At 49.0% G+C, this 24,270-nt stretch overlaps 1 non-coding gene across 1 annotated transcript; it reads left to right on the top strand.

Annotated features, from left to right (window-relative positions):
• Positions 1 to 23,032: 23,032 nt before the first annotated feature.
• Positions 23,033 to 23,150, top strand: LOC134536374 (5S ribosomal RNA). Its single transcript, XR_010075788.1, has one exon. It is a non-coding gene; the product is annotated as a 5S ribosomal RNA (ribosomal RNA).
• The last annotated feature ends 1,120 nt before the right edge of the window (positions 23,151 to 24,270 follow it).

Raw genomic sequence — 24,270 nt, 5'->3', positions numbered from 1 at the left:
TATGTATAATAATGAGAGATTCAAAAAGACGTTGATAACAATGTCATCAATGCCTGTTTAGTGTGCTCATTTGTTGGATGGTCGGCAGCAATACTAGAGGTGGTACAGCTGTAACCTGTAAAATTGTACCTGCAATGTGTTGTGTATGGAAAAAAATAAAAATTATATCATCTAAATTTTTGTTATCCAACAATAACCTTCCCATCAATGCATGATGTCACAGTAGCCATAGCTCTACTCTTTCTGCCATATAACATTGGGAAAAAAAAAAAAAAAAAAAGGAGCTATTAGAATAATAACAAAAGATAAAAAATCATCTAACTGCAGACCAAAATTCAAAAAACTTAAAGTCCTGACTGCCATAAATGAATACGTTCTAGAAACTTTTTATTCATTCTTAAGAAAAAGAAGAAAAAAAAATTAATTTTTTTTTTTTTTTTTTTTTTTTTTTTTTTTAGATATTCGCACATAGGTATAACACCAGAAATGCTAGTAAATTGAGGATAGTTGAACATAACACTAGGCGATTTGAAAATGGACTAAATTACTTGGGAGTAAAACTTTACAACTTAATATCACAGAAAATAACTAAAACAATTTACCAGTATTAAAAAAAAAAACAGTAAAAAAAATTCTTCTAGAATATCCTACCTACACTCTGAAGCTATTCTTTAATTTGATTGATAATAGAGAAATTGAACTGTTACTTTGTTGAATGGACTTGTGATAACAGCTGCTTCATGTTTTGCATAAAGTTAAATTGTGTAACATGTTATGTATTTTTTTTTTTTGAAATTTTTTTTCTTGGTAACTTGCATCATGTAAATATTAATTGTCTGCACATACATGTTCTATATCCCGGAGCCTTGACTCCACGTGGGATCAACAGAACAAAAATACAAAAAAAAAAAAAAAAATCCAGCTCACTAATCTAGGTGCATTTTGCTAACAATATTTGGAATATATATATATTTTTTTTTGTGTAACATGCAAATTCTGTATTATTCTGCACACATTATTTATAATCTTCTATCATTTTCTTAGATAATAACTATTAATTCATAAAATAGATTGTGTGTGCATAACCTCCTGGAAACATTTGCACTTACCTCCTACTTTACTTTTTCATTTAAGCAATCCTATTCGCATGTATACACTTAGGTTGCAGCATCGAAATTGTGTAAAATTCAAAGTGTGTATTGCCTGAAAAAAAAAAAAAAAAAGACATACCAAATATTTGCATACAGCGACACACTACATATTTGCACACAGTGGAGTTTTGCGGTAATTAACCTAGCACAATTTACCACACGCAATCACACGCCCGCGATGAGATAACACATTCGCTGTTTTCCTGTTGACCGGCACGAGGAGTAAGAAAAATTGATATTTACACGAGCACACACTCCCACACTAGTCACAACGTCGGTCATCAAGTTGTGTTGAAAATTCCTGTAGCCTCTGTTTTCCCAAATGATTTCACTTAAAATTTCATTTAACAAGACCATAAACAAATTTACAATACTAATTTCTTAAACAAACACTTCAGCGAACAAGTGACTGTCGCATTCATTACAAAGCTTACAACTTAACAGATGTTTCCGATGTGAAATAAAATAAGAAAATGTTTTACAACCAACCTAGAACATTTAGTCAAAACGTTTTTGTCCTGGTTTATGATTATTTTCCGTGACATGAATGTTTCAAAACTAATAAAAATACGAATGCAGCCAAATATAATGAAGTTAGCACATAAAAGACGACTTAAAATATTTCATTTTTCGAGAATTGGCAGAGCAAGAACGCACAGGTCCAACGGAAATTTCTTTAAAGATAAACGACCATCGGACAAAAACACCCCCTCCCCTCATCCTCAAAAATACGTGAATAATATACTTTTTCAATTATATTTTTATCGTTTTTTTTTTTTTTTAATATACTCATTAAAACTTCAAAATAAGCAGGTACTCGTGTGTTTTTCTCTCTACAATGTACCTGATCTCGGTGCGTAAACCTACATCATTTAGAGATGGAATTAATGTACACATACAAGTAAAATTTTGTTCCATTGTAAAATTGAGAGAAAGAAGGTTTTCCAAACGCATTAAGTATGGAGACTTTAAATAAGATTACGAGCTTATAAATGTTTGCAACGAAATAAAGTGACCATGTATCTGCAATTTCAAAAATATTTTTGCTCTGCTAACCTCACATGCAAGCAAGTAAAAATAACCTCACAACTTACTTACCTCTCTCAATTTCGCAGTACCAAAACATAGAAGGGATAAATAGGATAGTTTTTATTCGAAATCCTGCAAGAGTTTTAATTTTTATTAAAATATTTCTCCAATGTAGCATGTGTGTGGAATACTTCATCAGCAACTTGCATCTGCACCTTGAGTGAATTGAAGGGCAGCCAGTTTTAAAAGCTAAACAGAAACTGCACTCTTGAGAATGCATCAGATCCAAGTGAAATGCTTGTTGTGTGTACAGTTAAAAGTTTTATTATTCACACAATGAAAATGTAAACAAAATTTACTCACAATAATAATCACATCATCCTTGGAGGTGCACGAAGAAAGCCATTCCAGGTGGCACTGAACAAGGTGATTTGCTAGTGCTTCCACAGCAAACAGCCTTCATGAAATTATCTCCACATTTTCAGCATACTATACACTAAAGTATACCTAAGTTAATTTAACCATTTTCAAGTGATTCCAGCACAAATTACGTATTTGATTCCTTGAATAACATCTGCAAATGAAAAGTTCCCTGTTTGGTGTAGCAGTAAATTTAAACAGCTCGCAGTGCAAATTAAACAGTGCAGCTGCCATAAAAAAATTACACTATTAGTGGAACTGCCCATTATGTCATCGTAGACTGCTGACATTTAGAAAACATTGAAAAATCAGTGCTAAAGAAGCCCTACATTACTTTCGCTGTCCAAAGTGCGCTGCTCCCTACGTGAGCAAGGCATCGAGAATTTTCTGAACCGTCCGCAACCAGAAAATTGGGTAACCAGATATTTGCAGAGAGAAAAGTCGGTGGTCGTCTCTCGGGGCGTGCGCATCTCTCTCGCGGGCTGTTGGCTGGGAGTTCCCTGCGACCTATTGGGTAACCGAAGGCTGGCAGTGCGTGTTGGTTTTGTGTGCGTGCTGGGGGCGGCCTAGCATCGCCATCTGCTACCGTCCGCGTCCCGCGGGTGGCGGATACGGGAGCCCAGCCCGAGAGTTGCAATCTCGCTGGGGTGGCTGTGAATAACCAATAGCAGTCCGCGGACCAATGGCCGGCCTGTGGAGTCGTTATCACGGCTGTCGGGGAGAAAGGTAGCCTGAATGTAGCTCGGCGCGCGGCAGAAAGCAGCTTCGTCGGCGAAGGCACCGCAGGGGAGCTCGATGTGCCTTAGTAGCGAAGTGTAGACGAACTGCGGGCTGGAACTTGCGGAACTGTGGACTGCCGCGCGCGCAACGGAACTGAACAGCGTCGGAATTCTAAAGGAAGAGATGGCGGCGCCTTCAAGTTGGGGCCCTGTTGGAGCCAGTGGTAGCCTGGGCGGCGCGACCTTCAACCGACCCGGGAATTTGGGGGGCACGAGGGTCCGACTCGCAAGATACTTCATTCGCCTGAACGACTTACCCCCACCCTGGCTTGAAAGGTCGTTGGCTGTTGACTGGAAGAAGGAAGATGAAGATGGCGCAATGTCAGGCTGCCTTTCGCTCCGAGAGCCAGCAGTTCGAGCCGGTTTACTGGCTCGTCTGCCCACTTCTGTTTTAACTGTGGCTGCCTGGGCAGCTGTGGCTGGGCTGACGAGAGAAGTCGCCCGCCCCTGGGGGTGCTTGCGCCCCTGGTTAATAATAACCCAGGAGTTCCCAACCTTTAAATGCGGGCCGCAAGGCCCAAGCACCCAACTCCAGCATGGTTGATTTTTCAGCCCCTCCAACTCTTCTTACCTGGACCCTTCTTCCTCTTGTCCAGTAATTACCTGCTTGCTTAATGCATGTTAATTGATCCCCGCATGAACCGGCCCAGGGTTTTCCCTGTGTCTATGCAGGTTTTACCTGGGTCACATTAGCTAGCTTTTAAGCTAGGCGACCAATGGGGCGTCAGTCATGGCGCCAATTGCAGCCATGGCTGGCCAGTAAACCCCAATAGCACACGATGCACGCGCCCTTGTCCTGCATGGTTAAAAACCCGCATGGTAGAGTGTATAGGCTTCGGCCTGAGACACACTTAGGTCCTCCCCTAACCTGGACCCTCCCCTACACACTTAGAATTAACTTAGGCTAGGAAAAAAAAAAAAAAAAAATAGAGAGAAAAATTTTATTTTCACTTTGCTCTTGCATTCTGTAGGATCAGTCTCGTCATGGCAGATACCGCAGCAGCGACTGCAGCACCAGCTGTTGCCCCATCACAGGCAGCTTCCCCGAAGAAAGGCAAGGCTGCGTCGAAGAAGCCACGAGCCAAGCCCGCGCACCCGCGCACATCTGAAATGGTGGCCTCTGCGATCAAGAGCCTCAAGGAAAGGGGCGGCTCATCACTGCAAGCCATCAAGAAATACGTCGCCTCTACCTACAAAGTAGATGCGGAAAAGCTGGCACCTTTCATCAAGAAATACTTGAAGGCAGCAGTGGCTAGCGGCGAGCTTGTCCAAACCAAAGGCAAGGGTGCGTCTGGCTCCTTCAAGCTGGCTTCAGGGACCACCGGTGCTCCGGACCAGCCCAAGGCTCCAAGCGGCAAGCGTGGTGCAGCTGCCCCTAAGGAAAAGAAGCGATCCGTAGCCAAGAAGGCAGCGGTGGGCAAGAAACCAGTCAAGAAGACTCCGCCTACAGCAGAAAAGAAAAAAAAGGCAGCAGCTGCAACCCCCAAGCCCAAGAAGGCACCTTCAAAGGCAAAAAAGGTGTCCAAACCTCCCACGAAGAAACCCCGTGCTCCAAAGCCAAAGAAGGTTGCCCCAAAGAGCAAGTCGCCCAAGAAAGCAGCCCCAAAGCGGAAATGAAGATGCCAGCAGGACCGCTGGCACTTTCTGTGGCACTGTACCACCTTATCGGCCCTTCTAAGGGCCAACAATACTAGTCATGAAGGTATCAGTTGTTGCAATCATTGCCTCCTATAGCCACACCTCTGCCGTTAGGTAAAATTCTGGTTAAAAAATTTCTTATGGTATTTGAAGCGGGGGAAATAAATAAATAAATAAAGAAATTTATCAATTACATTGTGTGTATAGTTTAGGTGCAAAATTATTTAAAGTTTTTAAGCAGGAAAACGTCTTACAAACATCTCACTCTTATTTCAGCATATATATATATATATATACACATATATACACACACACACACATATTTTTTTTTGTAAGGATTAGGTCTCAGGGTATTAATGGTGAACTTTATGCTGCTGCTGCTGCTGCTGCTGCTGCTGCTGATGGTGCTGCTACTGCAGACAGGCACTGTTTGAAGAGTTTTTATTTCCTATGCAGAATACATTGCATTGTGTGCAAATCTTTTGTGTACAATATAAACAACCACCTCAAAACAAAGACACTATAACTGTGTTTTTCCAAATTCTTATTAATGTAATATATTATTGGCTGGGTAAAGGTCAACGACAGCTAATAGGTACAAAACGCCAGACAACTGTTTTCCTTTCAAATTTGACAGTTATTTTTAGCCCTAATAAGGGCTGTTTTTTTTTTTTCCCCTTGCAAAAAAAATGGCAAGGAACTCAAGCACGCTCGCCACGGATACGCCGGGCAAGCTGGATGTCCTTGGGCATGATAGTGACCCTCTTGGCGTGGATGGCGCACAAATTGGTGTCCTCGAAGAGCCCCACCAGGTAAGCCTCGCTGGCCTCCTGCAGCGCCATGACGGCCGAGCTCTGGAAGCGCAAGTCTGTCTTGAAGTCCTGGGCGATCTCTCGCACCAGGCGCTGGAAGGGCAGCTTGCGGATAAGCAGCTCGGTACTTTTCTGGTAGCGCCTGATTTCTCGCAGCGCGACAGTGCCAGGGCGGTAGCGATGTGGCTTCTTCACTCCCCCCGTGGCCGGCGCGCTCTTGCGAGCCGCCTTGGTGGCCAGCTGCTTGCGCGGCGCTTTGCCTCCAGTAGATTTACGAGCCGTCTGCTTCGTGCGCGCCATCGTGGTCCGTCTGCGCGTGCTGTAAAAATTTCAACAGTTTTGTTAAAGCTGTGGTGCACTGCGATTGGCCCGGCATCTCCATTGGCTGGCGAGAACAGCCAATCACAGCACAGAAGTCGATCCATAGAAACTAACGACAGAGGCGGCCGAGCAGCACATTCCCAGCTGAAACAGGAGCACGCAAACATGACCGGGCGCGGAAAGGGCGGAAAAGGTCTGGGGAAAGGTGGCGCTAAGCGTCACAGGAAGGTGCTGCGTGACAACATCCAGGGCATCACCAAGCCGGCCATTCGTAGGCTGGCCAGGCGCGGTGGAGTGAAGCGCATCTCGGGCCTCATCTACGAGGAGACACGAGGCGTGCTCAAAGTGTTCCTGGAAAACGTGATCCGCGATGCTGTCACCTACACAGAGCACGCCAAGAGAAAGACCGTCACCGCAATGGACGTCGTGTACGCCTTGAAGAGGCAGGGCCGCACTCTGTACGGCTTCGGAGGGTAGGCTAGCTGTGCCACACCTTACAAAACGGCCCTTTTCAGGGCCATCATACAGATTCAAGGAAGGTTGCAGTTACTGTTTCACCATGCAAACACAACACTCATAAAGGAGGGGGGAAAAAATAAAAAAAATAAATCCCACAACTAGTAGGCGTACAAAAACCTTGGCTAGGCAAACACACATATGAAAAAGTGCTTTTACATGGTGCAGAGGTAGCAGTTTCAACAGCCATGCCATGGAGTTAACAGTACGTGAATAACCAGGTTGACATAACTTACATTACAATGTGCATGCAGTGAATGTTGAGAGAGCAAGACTTTAATTCAAGCTAGCTTCGCAGAAGGAAATTTTTCAATATTTCTAGCAACTTCTGCAACTATCTGTTCAACCGCATAACATTGCTTAAAGGCAATGTGCACTGATTCATACTTAGGTACACCAAGTAATACACAAGGAAACTATTTATTTGTGTTCACATTGTTATCAACATCTTTTTAATTCTCTCATTACTATACATAACTGCCCACTGAAACATGTTGAAACAAAAAGAAACTTCAAAACAAGTGTGTGTGTGTGTGTGTTTTTTTTATTTATTTATATACATACATACATACATATATATATATATATATATATATATATATATATATTTTTTTTTTTCACTTTGAAACATGCAAAGAATCACAGCTGCTGCTGCTGCTGCTGCTGCTGCTGCTGTTGTGTTTGTGTTTGTGTGTGTGTGTGTGTGTGTGTGTGTGTGTGTGCGCGCGCGCGCACGTGCATGCGAATAGCTGCGTAGCTTTTAAACAATCATGTGTTACAGTGTGAAGTTTGTGTTCCAAACAACAGGTTTCATAGGACATTATTTCATCAGAGATTAACAGCAAACAGTTCCTTTTCAACGAATTATGTTTTTTGGTCCTGAGAAGGACCGTTTTTTTTTTTTTTCAAACCTGAGAAGCAACAAGGGGCTTAGGCTTTCTTCTCGGTTTTCTTGGGCAGCAGCACTGCCTGAATGTTGGGCAGAACGCCACCCTGGGCAATGGTCACGCCTGACAGGAGCTTATTGAGCTCCTCGTCGTTGCGAATGGCCAGCTGAAGGTGACGCGGGATGATCCTGGTCTTCTTGTTGTCGCGCGCAGCATTGCCCGCCAGCTCCAGCACCTCGGCGGCCAGGTACTCCATCACCGCGGCCAAGTAGACCGGGGCGCCTGCCCCGACACGCTCTGCGTAGTTGCCTTTGCGCAGCAGCCTGTGGATGCGCCCCACTGGGAACTGAAGTCCTGCCCTGCTGGAGCGAGTCTTGGAATTTGAATTGAATTTTAAATGCTTTTTATTTGTATTGTACAGGAAGGCGCCGGGGCGCTTACATATGGAACAACATACACACAAACTGATACAACAGACGAACACAAAACACCACGAACACTGTCCCAAACGTCGTGTTTCTTCCAGTGTAATCAGGGATAAAGTCAAAAAAGGGAACCGAGCACCACAAACGAGATGAAGGGCGGATACTGGGGAAAACTAGCCTAAAAAACCCCAGAAATGAATGCATCCGACGAATACACAAAACACCACTACCATTGCCAGGGGGCCGGCAGGTTCACCAGAACACGCGCACTGTCACCGGGTTAATGTTCGCCCCGGGGGCCACACGGCAGCTAGAAACCACGCATGGGAGACGCACGGGAGGGGCGGCCGGGGACGCCAACTAGGGCGGCCGGTGGGCCTGGTAGTCCAGGAGACGACGGTGCGGGTAAGGGAGGGTGGGGTCGTAGGCGGCAATGGCAGCCACAATGGGCAGGCGGGAGCGACGGATGGAGCGGTAAAAACGATCGGCCTGAGTTGTGATCAGAAGGGTGAGCGGCGGGAGGGAGGTGGCATCCAGAAGGGCAGGAATGGGGGTCCACCGGGGGCGGCCGAGCAACATGCGAAGGGAAGAGTGAAAAAAGACGAGGAGTGGGCGGAAGGCTGTGGGGGAGGCGTGCGCCCACACAGGGGAACAATACAGCAGAATGGAAAGGACGTAGAGACGAAAAAGTGTGACACGATCGGAAGAGGGAAGAGGACAAGTCGGCCTGAGGATAGGCGCCAGGGCAAAGAGGGCACGCCGGGCCGACGAAACGGAATCAGCGAGATGCGCACCCCACCGCAAACCAGAGTCCAGGCGGACACCCAGGTACACCACCGACGGGGACCAGGGTATCGGCACCCCCTGGGACACCACGGCGGGCGGGGGGCGAGGGAAACGGCGGGTGAAGAGGGTCGCCCGGGACTTGCCGGCATTCGCCCGGATTCCCCAAGAGTGATAGTATGAGGAGATGAGTGACACCGCCGCCGTGAGGCGGGCGGGAATGTCGGAAACAAGGCGAGATGAGGTGGAGATGGCAGTGTCATCTGCATAGAGGGTGAGAGTGCAATGGGGGGGGACCGGTATGTCGGAAGTGTAGAGGGAAAAAAGCAGGGGCGACAAGATCGCTCCCTGAGGGACACCGGCAGGAACATGGCAGGACTGCGAAAAAGATTGATCGACACGGACACGAAATGAGCGATGTGAGAGAAAGTTATAAAGAAGATGAATGAGAGCAGGAGGAAAGCCCTGAAACGCCAGCTTCAGAAGGAGCGCGTGATGGCTGACGGTATCAAAGGCCTTGGACAGATCAAGCAGAACAACACCAGTGTGCTGGAAGGAGGTGAAGCCTTCGGTGATTTGGTCAACGACGCGCGCCACGGCGTGTTGCGCCGACAGCCCGCGCCGAAAACCAAACTGAAATGCAGGAAGGGGACCGAGAGGGGTGAGATGAAGCTCCAACCTACGGAGGATGATTCTCTCGGCCACTTTAGAGAGGACTGACAGGAGGCTGATGGGCCTATAGCCCGCGGGAAGGTGAGCATCTGCACGCGACTTTGGAATGGGCACAACGGTCGCAGCCCGCCACGAGGTAGGGAAGTGACCCGTGAGGAAGATGCCATTAATGATTTTGGTGAGAAACACGGTGGCCTTCCTGGAAAGGGAGAAGACCAGCCGCGGATGGATGTGGTCGGGCCCAGGGGCAGAGCGAAGCTTGAGATGAGAGGTGACACGGAACACTTCCCCTGGGGTGGTCAAGGGAATATCACCAGGTCGTGGAGGGGGAGGTGGGGTATAGTGGACCGGGAGGAGCGACGTGACCCCTGGCGGGAGTGTGGGGGTAAAAGATGAATGGAAGAAGCCCGCCAGGAGTTCCGCCTTCTGGGCAGGGGACTCACACAAACCCCGCGGTCCCCCGTCCAGAGGCGGCATGACAGACGAGGTGGAACGAAGGCCCCGTGCATAGCGGAAGATGGAACCGGAACGAAATGACAGTGACTGGATGTGTCGGACCCGCTCCGCTGCCAGCCATTCGGTGATGAGCCTCCGGCAGCGCGCCCGAAGATCCACGTACTCCCGCCAGCGGTCCCCCGTCCGGCGATACTGCCAGCGCCGTCGAGCGGCATTGCGGGCCGAAATGAGCTGGCGCAGAGACGGCGGGAAGGGCGCGCCCCGCAGGAGCGGGCGACGACAGGGAATGGAGGCCCGTGCAGCAGCCAGGATCGAGTCCGTGAGGATGGACACGTGCTCGTCCAACTGCTGCCGGGAGGAGATGTGAAAATGAAGGTTGAGTGTGCCGTCCAGATGTGCCCGATAGGCGGCCCAGTCGGCACGAGCGAAATCGAAGGAAGTGGGGGACACAGGAGGAGGGCGGGAAGCCGCACGCACGAAACCGATGACCGGTGTATGATCGGAAGTGAGCTCGGCGCGAGCCGAGAGCCCCGACATGGCCACCGGGCCCACCGTGATAACCAAGTCGAGGACACTCGGCCGTTGCCGGATGTGACACGGAATGAACGTGAAAGATGGGGGTGAGTGAAGGGTGAGTGCCAGGGAACCCTGGACGACACGAAGGAGCTGAATACCCCGATTGCTCGTGGACAAGCAGCCCCAGTCGCGATGCCGGCAATTGAAGTCCCCCCCTACCACCACCCGGGCATCCATGCGGAATAACGTCTGGAGGCCGCGGGCCGGGAATGGGCCGTGCTCGGGCAAGTAGACCGAGCACACAGTGAGGGGGTGTGGGATGAGGCGGAGGCGGGCAGCCACCGCCTCCACATTTAGAAGCGGCGGGAGCGCGCGCGGGTGATGGGGAAGGGATTCGCGGACAAGGAGGGCAACCCCGCCCCCCCGCGCATCCCTATCCCGACGGATGGTGGCATACCCAGGTGGGGAGAAAGGATGCTGGGGCTTCAGCCAAGTCTCGGTCAAACAGACAATGTCAGGATGGTGGGCATGTAGGAAATGGAAGAAGTCAGCCTGCTTGGAACGAACGCCATGGGCGTTCCAGAGGACCAGTTTAAGGGGGGGCGGAGAACACACCCTGCAAAAAGGCGAGGACGGTGCGGAAAAATATTTCCGCCTGAAGAAGAGGGGAAGAGGCTTGGGAGATGTGGTAGATGCCCGTGGCAAACAACTGCAACCACGGGAGGAGACGGAGGTGCTGTAGCCAGTTGTAAGTCTCAAAGAAGGCCGAGAAGGGGATGTGGGAAGACGAGGAGAGGGAAGCAGACGGAAGGAAGGAAGGTGCGCTGCGAGGCGATGCCTCACCGGCCGAAGAACGGGCGGGGCAAGCGGATGGAGGCGGACCAGGCGGATGTTCGAGTGGAGGGGGAGGCTGCTGCGGCCCGGTGAGACCTACCGTGGGGTGAGAATGGGGCGGGCCCTGGAGTGGGGAAGGCGAGTGAGAGGGAAGGTCAGAATGAGGCAAATGGAGGGAGGCCCGTGAGGAGGCAGCCAGTGGGGGGGTGGCCTCGGAGGGCGGGTCAGGCTGACCCGGGGACCGGGAGCCCACCGGGCGGGTGTCAGACAGCCTCGAACCCGAGGGCAGCCCCTGGGAAGGAGCAGCAGGTGGGCCCCTCTCGGGAAGAGGGGGAAGGGGGGCCGAAGCTGGTTCAAAGGCCATGGGGAGTGACGCAGACCCTGCACCCCATCCCGGCGGCCGATGCGAGGACCAGACTACAGGCGGGGCGACCGGAAGGAGAGGGACGGGGTGGGGCCCTTGCGTGGCGAAGGGGGCCTGAGGGGCAGGTGGAAGCTGTGCCGCAAAAGGAGTGGGCCCCAGAAACAGCGGAGGACCGGCAACAGACGCCGCATAGGAGTGCGTCCCCGGAGGACGGTACGAGGATGGAGGGCGCAAGGACGGAAAGTCATCTGGAGGCACGGCAGCCATGGATGGCCGGGAGGGAGCGGCGTCCTGGAGGTGGTGGCGTGGCGGCTGGGGCCGTGGCAGCTGCTGAAGCGAAGGCCCCTTCCGCCGCAGCTGCTGCTCGAGGAACTTCAAGTAGGAGGGGCAGGTGCGGGCGTTGGCCGGATGCTGCCCCTCACAGTTGACGCAGCAAGGCGGCTCCTCCGGGGTCTTCGGGCAGGCGCCGTGGGCATGCTGCCGGACGCAGCGGAGGCAACGGAACGGGTGGCCACAGTCCTCCACCCGGTGCCCCCACCGCTGGCAGTTGTGGCATTGGAGGGGGCGGGATCCACCCCGAAACTCCTCCCACTGAATGCGGAGCCCAGCCAGGTGTCTCAGGGCGCGGGCCTTCGCCAGCTGAGCGGCATCCGGAAAGACAAGGAGGAACCGGATTACACCGCGGTCCGCCGCCCAGTCTGGCGTCAGGCGACGGAGGGAGTCCGGGCGGACGCCCTCCTCAGCCAGCTCCTCCCACACCGACGCCTCCGCGGCAGTGGGGGGCAGACCAGCCAGGACTAACTTCGGTTTGGCGCGGCCTGCCACCGGGAAAGTATGGCACTGGATCCCATGGGTGCGGAAATACTCCATGAGCACCGCCCTGTCTTGAAGAGAGGTGGGGTGGTACCGTGGGTACCCCCGCAGGTAGTCCACCGTAAAGTCCCCTTGAAGTTTACGGCGCAACTCGCGGTTGCCCCGCAGTGCATCGGCGGTGAGGCGGGTGGCCACATCGATGGGTGGAATACGCTTGACGCGTGGCTCAGCAGAGGCCGGACCACCTGGGGGCACCACTGGGGTGCGCGGAGCCGAAGAGGTGGCGCACGAAGACACCGGTGGCGCCGCAACCACCCCGGCAGCTGGACGGCGGGGCACCGGGTCAGGTGGGGCCCGGGGGTCGGCAGGAGAAAGGCCCAGATGGGGCTCCGCTGCCCCGACGGCTTGAAATGGGGGATCAGCGTCAGCAACCAAAGGGGAAAGCAGGGCCGGCGGGCGGCCCCCCGACACGGCGCAGAGGGCGACCGAGGTGGTGGTCATCACAGTGGACGTGGTGGTAACCGTCGCCGCACTCCGAGGCGTGTGGCAGCTGGAAACGGTGGGTACCGGTCGGGGGGCAGACAGCGATCCTGAGGACAGCCCACGCCAGGTCTCCTCGACCTGCCGAATAAGATGGATGTCCGGCTGGGAGGCAGAGCGGGAGGCGGCCCCCCCACCAGCATCCGCCACCTCCTCCGCGTCAATGCGGTGAAGATCATTAGGCCAGGAAGGCGTGCGGCCATGCGACCAGGGGCGTTCCACCCCCGCCGCGACAGCGTCAATGATGGCCGCCACATGCGCATCCGCCTGCCGCTTCGTGTGGAGAACCTCCGCCTGCTGTTGGCGGCGGTGTTCCCTGGTGTCAGCCCGGGAGATGGCACGAGAAGATGGTGTGCTGCCACCAACCCCATCAGGGCGAGGGCCCGCAAAGTATTGGCGCCGAACCATCGCCTTGGCAGCGTCCTTGCTGTACTTGCTGTTGCGGCGGTCGGCAGCACCTTGCGAAGAGGGTTCGGCCGAGAGAACGTCAGCCTCCGAGTCCGAGGAGGACGAGATGACGTTGGAGCGGTGCCCGCCCGCTGCGGCCCAGTGCTTACCAGGCATGACAGGCGGCGGCGGCAAGGATGGCGGGGCCGCAAGAGACTGATGGTCCACCACAATGGCGTTCGGAGAGGCAGGAACCACGTCGCTGTCCATTTCCAGTTGGGACCACAAATTTATGGTGCAGAAAATCGGGACCACATAATTGGGACCACAAAAATAATAATTGGGACCACACAATCGAAAGGCGAGTCCAGGCCCAATCGATTAATCGAAAGTATCCAAGATTGTTTACATAATGACAAGTGAACAGAAACACTGATTAAAATTAAACGACGCCGCGCCGACACTCACAAACGTTTGTGCAGGTGCACAAATTAATACAGAACACAAAAAACACCACTTCGATGGCGAACTGAAACCACAAACACCGAAACGAGGCAAGAACACTGGAGCGATCGCAAACACTACTGCCGAGGCGAGTCTTGGATTTCCCCTTAACCTTTCCTCCTTTTCCTCTGCCAGACATGTTGAGTTATAGGCTGTACACTGGTCCGCAACCTACGAGAAAGTGGCGCCCCGGCCGCTGGAAATTACTTTTGTTACACGTCCCTCCGCGGAGCGCGAGCAATCACGAGCCGCGGAGCGCTCCGATTGGTCGCGCAACAAGAAGCCAAGAAAACTTTTCACGAAAAAAATTCAGTTCCCTTCTCACTCACTCTCACTCCTCACTCGAGTTCCGATCGTGCTCTTGGATAGTTAGGATGTAGGCAACTGCTCCCTGCCAAGAAGCTACATTTTATCAATTCATTTAGAGTTTCCACCCCCAGTTTTGTACTACCGCGTCGTGCTACGGTTAGGTGTAAAAAGAGTGTGTGACACCCAGAGACGCAGCGTCTCGCTGCCTAGCCGAGGCCCTGGCTAACTTAGTCCCAGGGCTTAGGTCAGTGGGTGCTCCACTCCCTTCCTTTTGGTAGGCGCTCGTAATAAATCCCGTAGGACAATATATTGTCAATTCTCTTTTTTTTTCAAATGGCGAATAACACAGATGTTCAGTTTCGCGAAACCTCCTCGCTCGACCAGGGGGTTTTAAAACGAAAAAGTAGCGAAGATCACATCCGCATTACGAAGGTGCAGTCATTGAACCACCACGTCACTGCCACGACAAGCGACATGCCTGCCCCTCAGGCTGTCACTGCCCCGATCAGCCAGGCCGCATCTGCGGACCAGCGCAGCCAGCCCCCGGCTCACGAGACTCCATCACAGCTGACGCAGCCTGACGCTGACGTCACGCCACAGGGCGTGCGCGAATTCCGCACTGCTCCCATCACGGTTAAACATACGCAGAACATTCCGTACGAGAGGGTCTATGACCTATTTACGAGACTGGGTCTGAGCTTCACAGCAAAGAACACCAACAGGGGCACCCTATATTACTTCACTTCTGTACCGCACTACCGCGAAGCCCTTAAGGCATTCGACGGGTTAGAAATAGAATACTTTGTCACTCGAGCCCCGGAGGACAAACCACTGAAGTATGTCATCAAAGACATACCAGGGGGAACCAGCACAGACAGGATCACTCAAGACTTGTTGGCACAGGGTGTACCAGTCTTGGTGGTCCACCAGATGTACGACTACTCTAAGAGAGCTTCAAACATGTTCCAGCTTGATGTGCCACAGGGGAGTGAGGCCATTGTCAACTCACTTCGACAAGTCTTTGGCCTCAGAATACGAATCACAGATTTTCGCCACCCCAAGGGGCCCCTCCAGTGCAGCATATGCTGCCAAATGGGGCACATTGCCAAACAGTGTCACTCCAGGCCTGTCTGTCCCCAATGTGCCGGGCCCCACAAACTGCAGGAGGACTGCCCACGCCCGCCACGCTGTGCCCTCTGTAAACAGGAGCATAATGCCAGATATCGAGGCTGCCCTGTTTATCAGAGGGAGTGGCTGCAGAGACGCCCTCGTGGCCAGCCACAGCGCAAACAGCAAGCATACGGGCGTCAGCACCATGACTCACGACTGGCGCGTACCTGGACCGCAGCTCCCCCGCCCCCCCCTCAGCACAGGCAGTACAGCCATGCTGCAGCAGAGGGAGGCTGGCAAACTGTGCAACGCCGTCACAGACCAGCACAAGATGGCTACCATGGCCCACAGGGACCACAGGCAGGCCCTGTACCAGATGAACAACAATACTGGGCGCCACCAACCAGCAATCGGTACTCGACACTGGGGGAAGAGTACCCGACACTTGGCACATTAAATGACAGAGAGGCAAGACAATTCGCAAAACAGCAGACCGCCTATGCATACAACCAGCCTCGTCCGCAGCGTAGGCGACAACAGCGGCAACCGCGTCAGCCTAACCTCAACAGGGAATACGACCAGATGACCTCACAGGCAGGACGACTCCGCCAATACTCGGAGCACCCTGTGAGTGCCCCGACCGCACCAGAGCAACCCATGCTAATGCAGCAAGCCCCTGCTATGCCTGTGCAGGTGGCACCACAGATGGACACCACACCAAGCACAAGCAGTGCTCCGGCAGTTCCTGCACTGCAACCACAACCACATGGGACCACCACCATGCCGGCCACGATCGTGACGCGGAGTATGCCTCTGCCTACACCCCCAGCGGTCATAACACCTGACCGAGTGGCGGCCAACAACAGAGATTGCCAGGTGCTGCGTGGCACTCTCACCAAAGTGGCAGAAGCGCAGCCAATACTAATGGATGTGGCGCAAAAACTGTGCAACTTACTGGCAGCTTGGCTGGACACCACCATTCCACCAGAGAGCAGAATTCACCTCGCCGTCGACCTCATCACGGCCATAACCACAGCTTCCTCCCCCAAACATGACAGCACACCACACTAATGTCCCCCTTACAAAAATAGCCACCTGGAATGCACGAAGCATACGACATAAACTTCCAGAACTACAAGAATTTCTTCGCGAACACGACATACAAATTATTGCCATCACTGAAACTCACCTCTCCCCCACAGACAATCTGTGCATTCCAGGTTACATCATACACCGAACAGACAAGGACAACCATGGGGGGGGAGTGGCGCTGGCAGTGCGCACTAATCTACTCCACCATGAAGTTCACCTACCGGACCTAGGGCTCATAGAAGCAGTTGCAGTAGTCCTTACAATTAAAGGCAAGAAATGCACCATCATATCCGCATATGCGCCGCCTGGCCGCTCTATTAAACCTGAAAACCTACAAGTCCTAGCCACATTCACCTCCTCCTTCCTTCTCCTAGGCGACCTCAATGCCAAGCATCCTGCATGGAACTGCCTACAAACAACCACAAATGGCAGGGTGCTGTTTGCACATCAGCAGCAACACCGTTATATGGTCTGCGCTCCCTACCATCCTACCAGATACCCTGAAAATCCCCAACATAATCCTGACATCCTAGACTTCACTATTTATTTTAATACCAACTTTGTTTACGAACTAGAAGTCCTCCATGAGCTCCACTCTGATCACCTGCCAGTCGTAGCAACATTAGAAGACGTCCACACACCTACAACCAAACCTAAGAAAATCCTTAACTTCAGAAAAGCCAACTGGCCAAAATTAAATTCCTACGTAGAACACCACCTCACTCCTGTCCCTACCATTACAACAGCTGCCGACCTGCAGGCGTACTCGGCAGAACTAACCAGAACACTCACCAAAGCCATCCAAAACTATGTCCCAACAACAAAGCCGAAACCTGATACAGTCGCCCTTCCCTTTCCCCTGCAACTGCTTCTCACTGCCAAAAATCAAGCTCGTCGTAGATGGCAACGCAACAGAACACCAGCACTCAAGAAGGACTACAACGATCTTCACTCCGAATTCCTCAGTCACCTAGCACTACACCGAGCCACACTGTGGGACCACAAAATCTCACACTTAACCACAGCCGACAACACTCTATGGAAAGCCACCAAATCATTAACTGCCAAACCCGTCATCATTCCCCCCATTCAACAGCCAACTGGAACATTCGCCTACACACCACAGGAGAAAGTGAAGGCGCTAGCTGACAGCCAGGAACTTGCCTTCCAGCCCAACATCCTCCCCAACAATCCGCCTCACACACTCCTAGTGTCAGAGCAAATAGCCAACATGCGACTAGCCACAACCACCACGGAACCTCTCCTTACCACAGAAATGGAAGTGAAAAGAATAATTAAATCTCTGAAGAACAACAAAGCGCCAGGAGCAGACAAAATCCCTTCCCTCGTCCTCAAACAACTCCAACTCCCTGCCCTTCAGGCAATCACATCCTGCATCAATGGCATCCTACAAACAAACTCCTGGCCACACACCTGGAAAGAAGCCAAACTAATCCTACTCCCAAAACCAGGCAAAAATCCCAAACTACCAACCAGCTACAGACCAATTAGTCTCCTCAACACGCTGTCTAAAGTCGCAGAGAAAGTGCTAGCTCGCCGCATCCAACTACATCTGGAAGAACATCGTGTAATCCCGGACTACCAGTTTGGCTTCAGGGCTCGTCACTCCACCACGCAACAATTAGTCCGTATTACAGAACACATTACACACGCATTCAACTGGCGCCAATACACTGCAGCTGTCTTTCTCGACATAGAAAAGGCGTTTGATCGAGTATGGCACGAAGGTCTGCTACACAAACTCCAGGTCATACAACTCCCGGACACATACATCAAAACATTAGACTCATACCTCCATCACCGCTCATTTCGTGCACACATTCCAGGCGCCATATCCACACCTAGACCAATACTAGCAGGGGTACCGCAAGGCAGTATACTAGGGCCCCTGCTATTTAACATATATGTAGCAGATCTCCCACAACTACCTGGAGCCAACATTGCGTGTTATGCAGACGACACCATGCTCTATACAAGCTCCCTCAGCCCCCACCTGGCTGTACGAAGACTGCAAGATTCGCTACACACCATAGAAGCATGGTTCACCGACTGGAGGACATCAATTAACGTAGGCAAATGCGAAGCCATCATATTCACGCGCCGACGAGTCCCAGAAAACCTGCCGCAGCTCAACCTATTCAATAACGACATCGAATACAAACCAAATGTAAAATACTTAGGAGTACACATGGACCGCGGACTCACATGGAAGAACCACATCGCCAGTAAACAAGCTCAAGCCAACGCAAGACTAGCAACGCTGTACCCCCTCTTAAACCACAAGAGCAGCTTAAGTACACATAATGGCAAGATCCTCTACACAGCCTGCGTCCAACCTATAGTAACCTACGCATCCCCAGCATGGAGCTACGCAGCACCAACACACTTGAAGAAACTACAAATCGTACAGAACAAATCCCTAAGAAGAATAGCGCAAGTTCCCATTTATGTCCCGATGCGCCTAATACACAAGGAACTTCGCATAGAAACACTGCACGCGCAACTCGTCAAGCAAGCCACTTCCTTTTACAAATCAGTCGAAACACACACCAATCCGCTCGTACACAACTTGGGACGATATAATCCTGAAGATGCCAGAAAATTCAAAAGACCGAAACACATTTTATGCGAAAAACCCCCGTAAACACTTAAAAAATACTCCGTCAAAATCAGTCGTGTTTTTCGCTCTCTCGCCAAGCCCGGGTCGGCGCTGATTGGCTGGTCCGCGCCGGTGGGCGGAGCCTAGGTGGGGGTAACCGCAGTTGGTTGCGGACTGGCGAGAGAACTTTCAGCCGAAAAACTCGTCTACACATTGTCACACTAAATTCCACATAACGTTTTAACTATAAACTCCACCGTCATATTTGAACTGGCAAATTGTTCCTAAAACACTCACCATTAAGAAACCGTATCCTGATTCAACAAATTTCACCACCCTGATTTAAGAAAACAACGAGAATCGCCGTTTCCCCCTTTTCAGTGCAATTATCCCACATTCATTTTTAGTTTTCTTCCTAAATTATTGAAGTTTTGCAACATAATTTTCCCCCCACTCACCCTGTCATCTACTCTCCAGCAGCTGTGCTCCATGTTCCCCGCCCTCCCTGGGGGCCGCCACAGAGACGCCGCCCACAGTGCCTGTCGGCGAGGGAGAGGGCGCCATGTTCCAGAGAGCTGCTGCCATGCCCACCCGAATTTTTAGTGTTTAAAAATTATTTTAACGTCATAATTTTTCTCCCCCCCCCCCCCCCCCAGTGCTTCTAAACCACCCCAGTAGTGAAAAATATATGCATATATAATTGTAATTATTAATTATATATGCATATATATTAAATATTAAAAATTTTTCGCAACATAAATCTAAACCCACGACTTCACCCATCATCTTGTGGCTCAGAGACGCCGGCCATAGTGCCTGAGCGCACGAGCCCCATTATTAGCCTAACCGGGCTAATAGCCATTAAACATAGTTATAGAACAATGTAAATATGTGTTTTTATTTTTAGTTGCAGGTCGCGCCAGCAGTTCCTGCCGCCCTCGAGATGCCGAGGCCTAAATAGCCACATTCGCTCGTGCCTGCCGAGCACATACGCCGCATGGCGTGCTCAAAATGGCTCTTCCAGAAATCCCATCTGGGAGAACCACAGATCCCATTCGCCCTCATCCGCTTCCTATCCCTTCGGGCCCTCGGTTGCGTTAACTTTTCACTCACAGGCAACAGGTTTCCTCCAGTGCGCTCGCTGGTTTACTGTTGTCTACCCTTTGCTACTCCCCATAGGCTGTCGGGGTGCAAATTCCGCACCCCTGCAGGCTTGACCGCGCCAGACGCACGTCGCCAGCTGCTTCCCCCTCCCTCACAGGAGAGTGAAGACAGCATAGGCAGTTACTCAGTTTATCAAATTAAGCGTATAGGTCCCACCTGGCACGCATCAATTCCCTCAGTCAAATCATTCCCATTTGGTTAGCAGGGCTCACAAACACTTCGGCTGTGTGAGACTGACTTCAGCGTGGAGGGGCTGTAGTCTAAAAAAAAAAAAAAAAAATTCCCGTCTCACTCATCTAGCGACAGCGGCACAGCTCAGACCTACGATGCCCCCCAAGACGAGCGGTAAGGCAGCCAAAAAGGCGGGCAAGGCCCAGAAAAACATCTCGAAGGGCGACAAGAAAAAGAAGCGCAAGAGGAAGGAAAGCTACGCAATCTACATCTACAAAGTGTTGAAGCAAGTTCATCCGGACACTGGCATATCATCTAAGGCCATGAGCATCATGAACAGTTTCGTGAACGACATTTTCGAGCGCATCGCGGCAGAGGCCAGCCGCCTCGCCCACTACAACAAGCGCTCCACCATCACCAGCCGCGAGATACAGACGGCCGTGAGACTGCTGCTGCCCGGGGAGCTGGCCAAGCACGCTGTCAGCGAGGGCACCAAGGCTGTCACCAAATACACCAGCTCCAAGTGAGCAGGTCTGGTGTGCACATGCTTACATAAACGGTCCTTTTCAGGACCAAGAACATGATCATGAAAGGAAATGCTTCTGCTGCTGTTCTACAATTCCCTCAATCCCTATGATAGTAAATGTAAGCTTAACCAAGGCAGAAATATTTTCATTAAAAAAAGTCTTTAAGACGCATGGTTTACTGGCTGAGATATGTATATATTTTTTTTTTGCTTACTTCTGTGGTCATTAGTACATTGCTACAAATATATTTATATTTATATATATAAAAAAATAAATAAAAAAATCCTTTCTATTTAATTTAGTTAGATCATATATCAATATTAATGGCAAAGACCAGTTGCATCGATTCACTTTGAAAATAATTCCATTTGTGCTAAAACTGGACACAGTAAAAAAAAAAAAAAAAAAAAAATATATATATATATATATATATATATATATATATACACACACACATAATTCGAATTCATATTATGCTTAACTGCGTTTCAATTTGCAATCATGCACAAGATGTTTTGTACTTCGAAGTAAAAACAACATAATGTACTATTTAACTACCCACAGTACAAATGGATACAAAAAAAAAAAGTGAATTTTCATGCAGACGAAAATGCTTACATTTATTCTATTTATATTAAGTACCCATTACTAACAGCTTATACTGGGTGGAATACAACAGTTGACATGATTTTACTTATATGGCAATTTAATATTTAACCAAAATTAATGGTAAACTAATATTTTAAAGTGTCATTTATGGCCCCTTACCTTCAGCATGTTTGCTTCCTTGCACACAAACGAGGACAAACACATCACCCAACTGAAAAAAAAAAAATTTCACTTGCATCACAAATAATTTAAAATTTTTCACCACATGAAGTAAATATTTCGCAATAAAAAAAAATATAGCCCTAGGACTCGTGTGCACACCTTTTCTTCCCCACATCGCACACGCAAACAAAACTTCCAAATTATTACAAAATCACTCGATTATTATACATACATAAACACACATGTATTTTCCGAATAAGTGAGAAATGCAGGCCGATGAAAGTCAAATTTCGTTTCGGAAATTAAATCTCGCACAACTACCGACACATAACCAAACTTGCGTACATTTACATAGCATTAACCCTCTAAATAATAAACAAATGAAAGAAGAAAAAACAACATCGCTACCCACCGCGCGCGCTCCTGGCGGCGGGAGTAGGAACTACTTTGCACACAGACCGACATAGCCCCCTGCCAAAAACAGTAAAATAAATAATATATATAAGTCTTTTGGCGGGAAAAAATTTCTCAACCGCCTGGGAGCACCCTAGTGTGTGCCTGTCTTTAGGTTATGTTACTTTTAACTTCATTTTCTACAGGCAGACGCGAGGGTGCTCGCCCATTATTTTTATTTTTTTAAATTCTTTCCTACCTTTGGTGTGCCATGCAAGAATTTATCGTCAAAATGGCGGCCCCGAGTGCAAATTTCTCGTCTGCACTGCTGGCTGGATGATTATGTGATGTTTTGAAGGAGGGTGTTTTTTTTTTTTTTGTTTGGGGGGGGGGGGGGGGGAGGGGGCCGCTAGCTTTTTTTTTTTTTTTTTTTTTTTAAATTTTCTAAACATTCATCTTTTATGTAACAGTGTTCAGCATTAAAAAAATTTAAAAGAAGAGGCACTTACTCATCAATTTCAAAACAGCCTATGAAGAAAAATAAAATAATTTAAATTCATTCCAGTTTTATACATTCATGATTTGATCACATGTATAACTTTTCTTTTTTATTACCTTATTTAATTTTATTATTATTACTACTACTGCTGCTACAACCTAGAAGATACCTCAGTGATACTAATACCTGCTGGTAAAGTTAAAGGTTTCACCTTTCTTTCTTTAAACATATCACAATACCTTTCTTGAGTTAAATATTATCTAATGGCTTTAAGAAGTTATGGTAATGTTCATCAGTTATAGAGTGTGGGTTTGTGTGTGTGTGTGTGTGTGTGTGTGAGAGTGTATTTTGAAGAGGGCTTTGGTGGTTGGGATGGTGAGGGTGGTGGGTGTTGTGTGAGGGAAGGGGGGGGGGGGGGAAGTAAAAAAGTGTTCATTACACGATTTCTCCTGTTGTTTGTAACAATCACACCTGGTACAGCTATTTCGAGTGGCAAATACAAACTGCAAAAAAAAACATCTATATCATTGCCAACGGCCATATCACGATGAACACACCGGTTCTCATCCGATCACCGAAGTAAGCATCGTCGAGCGTGGTTAGTACTTAGATGGGTGACCGCTTGGGAACACAACGTGCCGTTGGCACTACTATTTTGCACCCTACAGAAAAAAAATTTTTTTTAAAAATTTCAATTTTCAATTTTTTTTCCCCCACAATCACCACATTTCCCCCCCCCTAACACACACACACACACACACACACACACTCTCTCTCAATCAATCAATCAATCAATCAATCAATCAATCAATCACTCACTCACTCACTCACTCACTCACCCACCCAGCAGCTGTGAATCTTTGCATGTGTATACCTCATACAAAATTCAAAGTGAAAAAATAAATATATAAGTGTATATGTATGTATGTATGTATGTATGTATGTATGTATGTATGTATGTATGTATGTATATATATATATATATATATATATATATATATATAAACACACACACACACACCTATTTTGAAGTTTCTCTGTTTCAGTGGGCAGTTATGTATAATAATGAGAGATTCAAAAAGACGTTGATAACAATGTCATCAATGCCTGTTTAGTGTGCTCATTTGTTGGATGGTCGGCAGCAATACTAGAGGTGGTACAGCTGTAACCTGTAAAATTGTACCTGCAATGTGTTGTGTATGGAAAAAAATAAAAATTATATCATCTAAATTTTTGTTATCCAACAATAACCTTCCCATCAATGCATGATGTCACAGTAGCCATAGCTCTACTCTTTCTGCCATATAACATTGGGAAAAAAAAAAAAAAGGAGCTATTAGAATAATAACAAAAGATAAAAAATCATCTAACTGCAGACCAAAATTCAAAAAACTTAAAGTCCTGACTGCCATAAATGAATACGTTCTAGAAACTTTTTATTCATTCTTAAGAAAAAGAAGAAAAAAAAATTAATTTTTTTTTTATTTTTTTTTTTTTTTTAGATATTCGCACATAGGTATAACACCAGAAATGCTAGTAAATTGAGGATAGTTGAACATAACACTAGGCGATTTGAAAATGGACTAAATTACTTGGGAGTAAAACTTTACAACTTAATATCACAGAAAATAACTAAAACAATTTACCAGTATTAAAAAAAAAAACAGTAAAAAAAATTCTTCTAGAATATCCTACCTACCCTCTGAAGCTATTCTTTAATTTGATTGATAATAGAGAAATTGAACTGTTAATTTGTTGAATGGACTT

The sequence above is a fragment of the Bacillus rossius genome, chromosome 10 (genome assembly GCF_032445375.1).
Source record: "Bacillus rossius redtenbacheri isolate Brsri chromosome 10, Brsri_v3, whole genome shotgun sequence".
Classification (NCBI taxonomy): domain Eukaryota; kingdom Metazoa; phylum Arthropoda; class Insecta; order Phasmatodea; family Bacillidae; genus Bacillus; species Bacillus rossius.
This window is presented reverse-complemented; position numbering and strand designations above follow the sequence as displayed.